Source organism: Vigna angularis, chromosome 7 (assembly GCF_016808095.1).
Source record: "Vigna angularis cultivar LongXiaoDou No.4 chromosome 7, ASM1680809v1, whole genome shotgun sequence".
NCBI lineage: Eukaryota > Viridiplantae > Streptophyta > Magnoliopsida > Fabales > Fabaceae > Vigna > Vigna angularis.
Window position 1 is genome coordinate 1,369,505 of NC_068976.1, and position 8,289 is coordinate 1,377,793.

At 37.5% G+C, this 8,289-nt stretch overlaps 1 long non-coding RNA gene across 1 annotated transcript; it reads right to left on the reverse strand.

Annotated features, from left to right (window-relative positions):
- Positions 1 to 4,198: 4,198 nt before the first annotated feature.
- On the reverse strand, positions 4,199 to 4,577 carry LOC128197686 (uncharacterized). Its single transcript, XR_008250316.1, has 3 exons — positions 4,528 to 4,577; positions 4,349 to 4,444; positions 4,199 to 4,261 (listed from the first exon to the last, which is right to left on the reverse strand). It is a non-coding gene; the product is annotated as an uncharacterized LOC128197686 (long non-coding RNA).
- Positions 4,578 to 8,289: the final 3,712 nt, after the last annotated feature.

The window sequence follows — 8,289 nt, forward strand, 5'->3', positions numbered from 1 at the left end:
CAACCTTCAATTTGAGACTAGGACAAGAAGAACACCAAGCCAAGAACTAATGAAATCAACTCCTCACAAATGTAGAATAGAAAAAAAAAGTAGGAACAATCAATAGGATAAAACTCTACCTAAAAAGAACATGTCTAAAAGTTATAAGTGGTCGTCTAAGGAAAAAAGATTAAAAAACAACAAAATTAGGTTAAGAAACTTAAGACAAAAACACAAGAAAAAAACTTAAATGTTAAACACAAAAACTAGAACCTGAACCCCAAACATAGGAAAACACTTAGAGGTCATAGGAAATAGGAAAACATCTAGGCTAAAACACCCAGACGCATGGCTAGACGATGTCTTGTCTAAAAACGTCCAAGAGAGATTGAGTTAAACGCTTAATGCTTATAATACCTAGATTAGGTATTTGACTTCTCGCGAAATCAAATAGGTCAAGACAATGTCTTCGACAAATACATTAAAAGACTTAATTAGTAAACACATAAGAAAGCGTAAGCAAGTTAAACGCTATATGTCTAAAAATAGACAAAAGCTAAAGAAGTGTTTACTTGATCAAACGATACCATGAGCTAAACAAGTACCTCATCTTTTGATGAAGTATTTATATACGCTTGGTATCTTCAGATTAAAGAACTTAATTGTAAAATGCTACCTAACAGTACCTACGATAGGAAATAAAAATACACTTTGTTGTTCTGAGCAAACATTAAATGACATTAAATGTTCAACGTTAAAAAACAACAAAAGTGTTATATGATCTATTGATTGCACGTCAAGTCCAATCAGAAGCAGGTAATAGGAAAGACATTCACGAAATGTGTTAGCATAAAGCTGAAGAGAAGAAGTTTTGATGATGTCTCAAAGTCAAGTCTCAAGTGCTCTTGTTACAAGAGGATCTTCATGAAGACTTGTTTTATGTTAAAGATTTTGTAATTTAGTAGACTTATGTATCAAATGTGGTTTATCTTTGATTCTATGTATTGTTTGCCTTAGGTTCCGTTAAAATTCGTTTTGAATCAGAAAACCTCATTTTATACTCAAGATAATCGATTATCAAATCATAAAAATCGATTACCAGTAATCAATTATGACTTGCCATAATTGATTATCAGAGCAATTATGAGAATTTTTAAGCAACTTTTTTACCGTTGTGCATTCATTAAATGCATAATCAATTACCATAATTGGATAATTGATTATCACACGTTAATTAGTTGACAACAGATTTTTGGAGGTATCCTTGAGTGAGATCTCCATAAATTAGATTGGGACTCTCATTCTAAAATACGAAATACAAAATATGAAATAAGTGTATTTTGCAAAATCTTATCTGCACTGTGCGGTGATAAGTGTTCTAGGGTTTGTTGAACCCTTGTGTTGCGGCTTTGAGAACTTGGCGTGTTGGCATAGAGCAAAAACTTTCACGAGGAGTGTGATTGAGTGTTGTTATTGTTGGCATAGAGCGAGAAATTTCACAGGGAGTGTGATTAAGTGTTGTTGTTGCTGAGTTGAAAGATTGTCATCCTTCGTGAAGCATTCAGAGGAGGTGTGGGAAGTGAGTTTCATCTCTTAGGGTAACAAGATAGGTGTTTTAACCTTAAACTATTTTATTTTCTTTGTAATTGTAACAATTTGTTGGTTTGTGCTAGTGCAGCGTTAATTCTCAATTGAGATTAATAACTAGATGTAGGATCTATTTGATCCAAACCAGAATAAAATTTACCTGTGCAATTTTCTCTCTTCCTTACTCTTTAATTTGTTTAAATTCTTTTAAGGAATTTTTATATTTACTTGAGAAAATTATTAAAAGAACAATTTGAGATAAGAAATCAATTCACCTCCTCTTGAATTGTTGAACATCTTAACCATTCCGCTACGCCACTCTAAGAGAATGTTTTGTCATAGGAAATAAAAATTATAAAACAACATCTAAAAAAAACACCAAAGATGTAAAACACTAAAATACACTCAAATAATAACAAGACACAAGGAAACATAAACAGAAGATAAAAACATTAAAAGATAAATAGAACTGCCATACATGTTTTTACCTTATGCAGGACAATCACTACAAACGCTCATTTTATAGATATCCAAATTAATGTTGGAGAAAAAGACAAAAGAAGGAGCGCTCATCAGACTATCAAAAGTTGTGCCAAAAGTCAAGTCAAAATCACTTCTGATAAAAGCTCTAAAAAGCATGTTTGCTTTGACGAAAGTCACCATCCTATGACTAACACCTACACAAATAGCCAGAAAGGAACAAATCTTAAGACAAGCTTCGTCAAATGGTCACATTCCCTAATCCAAAAGACAAGCATCGTCACAACGACTATATTCACAAGGAGTATAAATTGGAGACTAGAAGAAAGAAGAAGATGATGATGAAGAAGAGAGAAAATATGAAGATATGAAGATATCTCATCATCCATTGAGCGAGGAAATCTCTTTAAGCTATCAAATTTTAAATAACTCCTATTAAAGAAAATGAGAAAGAGAAGGGCTCAAGAAAAGAAGAACACTCTCAAGCTTCATCATAATATCCACTCGAAGAAAGAGTGAAAGGGTGAAAAACATGAGAGCCTCTCAACCTTCATTGTAATATCTACTTATGCCTGACACAAGAGAGAAACATCAAAGTAAAGCATCTCCCTTGCACCTCATTGTATTGTATGCTTACTTTTGTAAGGAGAGAAAAAGAGAGATGAGAGAAATATATGCGAGTATTTAGGCTGTTTTGTATTGTATTCAAGTTCTCTCGTAGAGAGATATAGTCTGAACAATTTGTAAGCAATCTATGATTGCAATTCTGAAGAGAATCAAAACACTTACAACTTAACTTTGACAAGTTAAGGAAATCTAGGCGAGATCGTCTAGTACCAGGAGTGGTGCGGATACTCAACTGATCTAGGGTAACTAGAGGTTATTCATTGATCAGGGATACCAAAAGTGGTGAAGAATACTACACAAGATGAAGTGGGTGAAACTCAAGAAAATCTCGGCAGGTAGCTGAGTACCAAGAGTGGTGCAAATACTCAAGGAAATCTCGGTAAGTAGTTGAGTTCCAAGAGTGGTGGGAATACTTAAGGAAATCTCGACAGGTAGTTGAGTACAAGCAATGGTGCTAATACTCAAGGAAATCTCAACAAGTAGTTGAGTACCAAAAGTGGTGCGAATACTCAAATGATATAGGGTAACTAGAAGTTATTCGCTGACCAGGGATACCAGGAGTGGTGAATAATACTACACAACTAGAAGTGGGGAAAAGTAAGCTAGACAAGTCTCAAAGGCATTGAGAGCGTCTACAGATAGTAGGAGTTGTGAATAATACTACACAATCAGGAGTGAGTTAAACTCAACTATACTTCATTGAATATCTAGTGGAATCTTCTAAGTTAATTTAGAGGAGAACTGGACGTAGCCCTAACAGATGAACTAGTATAAAACATCTTGTGTGTTTTTATCTATGGATAAACAAAGTAGTCTATTAAACTCTCTCAAGCTCACTCTTGTATGATATGCTTTACACAAGACTAATGCACTAGTGCAGAACGGGCTATAGACGTCCGTTCTGTGGGCCTTTTGACGTCCGGGGGAGGTCGGACGTCTATGCGGGTGACGTCTATGTAGACGTCCGTTGTGCCAGGCCGGACGTTTATATAAACGTCCGTTGTGTCAGGACGGACGTTTATATAGACGTCCGCTATGTCAGGCCGGACGTTTATATAGACGTCCGCTATGTTAGGACGGACGTTTATATAGACGTCCGCTATGTCAGGCCGGACGTTTATATAGACATCCGTTGTGAACCCTCGGACGTTAATATAGACGTCCGGCGCCTCGCCCCCCGGACGTCTACTTGGCTAAATTGTTGTGGTAGGGTCTGCGGAGTTGGACGTCCGTTAGTGCACTGCCGGACGTCTATAGACGTCCGACTGTGCACTAACGGACGTCTACTAGGCGTTTTTTTTTTCAAAATTGATTTATTTTTTCAATAAAACCACACCTGAAAAGCAGAAAAGTGTCCCAGAACAATTTTGCAATAATATAAATATGCGTTTCATATAAACAAAGTTCTACATAATGTGGAGTTCAATCCACTACCAAAACTATCAACATAAAACTTAAACTAAAACTAAACAATGTTCAACAAGAAATAAAACTATTCCTAACTCCATGTTTGCAGAAGATAAACGGTCCACTCCTGCCTTATCTGTTTAATTGTGTCCTCTGGAATAGGCGATGTACTCTTGAAGCGCTGCAAAATTCAAGAAAGATTCATTATGGTTTCATATATGTTGAAGATGAATTTGATTTGTAATGTATTGAAAGTATACATCATTACCTCATTCCAGTCATCTGTAATGACAGCTCGAATGATGGTCTTAATCCAACACATCACATAGAAGCCACATTCCCATGAATCTAGCTGCTGGTTACACTAAAATCACAAACTAAATAGTTAAGAATTTAGATCATTCAATAACATAGAAAATGAATTAGAAACTATAAATGACTTACAACCTTTGGATACAAAATTTGAACCAGTTGACCACGAGATTTACCAATAACTCTATACAGATTGAAAACACAAAGTATAATTAATATGACTATATTTATCATAAAAGTTGAAGGTGAACATCAAATTCAAAGTCATTTTTGGAGAAACACTTACCCTTGAAGCATGGTTCTCAAGTCATTTTTCATCCTCCTATGCAACGAACAAAACCATATAATTTTACATTGTTTGGGAATGATGACCATCAGCTTCCAGTGCGACCTATCACGAAGGACAAATAGTTATTCAACTAATTAAGGAAACTATAATAATAAACTGACCACATATAACAACACCTACCCCTCAATGTTTGGCACAAGGTATACGTCTCTTTTTGACTCATCCATCCATGTTTACAAATAATCTTGTCTGTTTTGAAGTGTGTTACCAGACGGTTGAATGGTCTGAGGTTCAACAAATCCGTACATGGAAGACCGACCTTGGTCTACAACGATTGTGTCCATGTACCTAAAACAACAAAGTTAAGTTGTTAGAAACTATAACAATGTAAATAAAAGTAATATGAAAGACCAAATTGACTATCTTACATGCACCACAGCTGAATGATGGAAATATTCAACATCCGGTCTCCCCCAATCATCTCCAATGCATCAGATAATGTGATATAAACTGGCACATGTGGAGGAAGACCAAATACTCTCAAATCCCAGTATAGTTCTAATGGTGCTTTCTTCAACCTGGGTAATTTTGTCATTAGCTTTGATAGAGGATCATCCTCCGCTTCAGCCATGTCATGATCTTCATGTATGACTGTATCATGAATCGGCTGCTTCTGAGGACGTGTGAACTGAAGATAAGAATTTACGTCAAAGCGTTATCAACAATTATTTGAAGAATAAAAATAGAAATACTAAGTTAATTATACCTGTGGAGTAGCGAAGTGGGACATGATCAATGCTCTAGGCCAGGCAACAAATGATCCTATGGCCTCCCCCACAAAGTTAATTTCTGGAGTGGGTACAGGCACCTGAGCCTGGGGATCTCGAACCTCGTCAATGGTCACACGCACGTGCTGGGGTAATATGGCAATACCATGAATGGTCTGCCCTCCCTCAAGCACTCGTCCGACAGCCACAATGCGTGGGGGATCCCCATCAACCTACAGCTCATATTGACCGCTATACTAAGTGGGGTCTACAGTAGAGCATGATCCTTTAGTGCTGACACGAGGTGGTGTGGGAGTGTCATCGGCCCCCATGTTGCCTTGCGTCATGGAGTGCAGCTTTTCTTCAAGCGCTCTTTGTATTTGTTTTTGTTCTTGTAGCTGCTCCATGAATCGTTGCTCCATTGATCTCATGCTTTGGTTGAGTCTTTCCTCCCACTGAAGATCCTTTTGCCTCAGTGTCTCCTGATTCATTGATTGGGGGGTTTTCTGTGTAGGGCCAAAGTAGTCACGAAGACCAATCGCCCCAGGAACTCCACGTACACGTCCTGGGTGCTCGGGCCTTCCAATGGTCGTTGTTAGAATGTCGTCCCTACCTTGGCCAGCAAATGTGCCCTGAGTCTGCTGCTCAACCAACTCATCCTGCACATAAAAAAACCAAGTTAGAAGACATGCTGTGATAGATACACAATCAAAGAACTACTTATAATTTGAACTTACAATTCTCTATGAGATCAAGACAGCGGAGGAAGATGTCATGTTCCCATCAGATTTTTTCTGAGCAGCCTTCCACAGCTCGTACCTAGCAGGTGTAGGTGCTAGGTCCGGCGACTCAAGTCCCAAGGCATCCGCTCTAGACTTTCTCAGTTTCTTCTCCAGTTTTGCATATCCACCTCGTGATAACACGTGGGGTGCGTCGTTTAGCCTTTGTCTTTCTTGGGCGGCTAACCTTTTATCCTGTGAAACCATTTATATAAATAAGTGTAAATTGATAAAAACTTAATGAAAGACGACGTTAAGAAACATACCTTCCATTCCTCAGACTCTCTAGATGCACGAAACTGCATCCAATCCTCCTCTGTGAATGTATATTGCTGACAGGGATTTTCATGTTGCCTGTCTCCAAAGACATATAGTCGTGTCAGCCTTGTCTTGAAATCCCTCCATCTTATCGCTATATGTGATAACACTTTCTTTCTAATTTGCATTGTGTTTGAAATATCAAAATGTTGCTGTTTAAAACAAAAAACTTGTTATTCCAAAAGAAAACATAAAAGATAAGTGTATCATAAATTGCATGAAGTATAAACATACCTGAATATCTTGCCATAAGAGGTTCTTGTCGACCTCTGGGACGTCATCCCAACATGCATGAAGGATAGAGACATGACTTTTTGCTAAATTACCCAGATAACTCCTAAACCTATCAGCATGTGGCCCTGATGGATGACCTGATCTGGGGTCGATGTCAACATGCCTCCTCTGACCATCCACGCGTCCGGAGGTCACATCTGCCACTCGGGTGACGCCTCGTCCACGTCTGCTCTTTCCCGATCCTGAGTCTGAGGCCGACATACTTGAAAAATTAAACAACGTTTGTAATAATTCAATTATGATGAACATACATATAAAGTCAATAAAAGTGAAAACATCAACCTATTAATTAATTGTTTTTTCCCAAATGCCTTCGTTGTGATCACTACGAATTGCCTGCATGACATACAGATGTTGTCTCAAGTATATCAAGAGAATCGTCATCATCATGTCCTTGCATGTTTTTTCCTTCTAAAACCACTGACCATTTGTTATTCGCTGGATCATTTACGTAGAATATTTGTCTTGCTTGACTAGCCATGATAAATGGTTCATCAGTGTAATTCATCTTGTTCAAGTCAACCAATGTGAAACCAAGGTCATCCATCATGACACCAGAATTTATATCAACCCATTTACACTTGAAAACTGGGACTCTAAAAGTGACGTAATCAACTTCCCATATTTCTTGTATTATTCCAAAATAACTCATGGATGCTGTGATTGGATTTTTGTCTTTAGAACTAGCAAAGTGCACAGCCTCAGCTTGTAGTGTGACGCCACTATTTTGAACTCTGCTTTTGTCATCTTCTACCTTTGTCTGAAAAGAAATATTGTTTATATTGTACCCACCATATGTAATGACATCTGTGTTCGGCCCACGAGATAACCTCAATAAAGTTTCAGAAACATGTGGAGTCGCATAAATCTTTTTCTTAAACCATTGCAAGAAGGTTTTCACATGTTCATTATGATGTCATTTTTCACTCATTTTTGGGTTTGTTGCCTTTATTTCATTAACGTGGTCAGAAATGTAAGGAATGACATCAACAGTATTGTTTAAGACGTACAAATGAGCTTGGTCAATTTCTTTTCTGCTAACACTTTGAATTCTCACACCTCGAACACCCTTACCTTTACATTTTCCTTCATGTCTGCTCTTGGGAAGATCGACGGGTTCACAAGATGGCATATAACTTGAACAAAATTCAATGGCTTCTTCTGCAACGTATCGCTCTATGATTGAAGCTTTTGGTCTATACTGATTCTTGACATATCCCTTTAAGATCTTCATGTATCTTTCAACTGGGTACATCCACCTTAAGAAGACCGGGCCACATATTCGAATTTCTCTGACTAGATGAACAATCAAATGTACCATGATATCAAAAAAGGAAGGTGGAAAATACATCTCCAATTGACACAGTAGTCTTATTCCCTCATTTTCCAATTCATCTAAACCTCGAGGGTCAACAACTTTCTTGCAAATGGCATTAAAGAAAAAACTCAG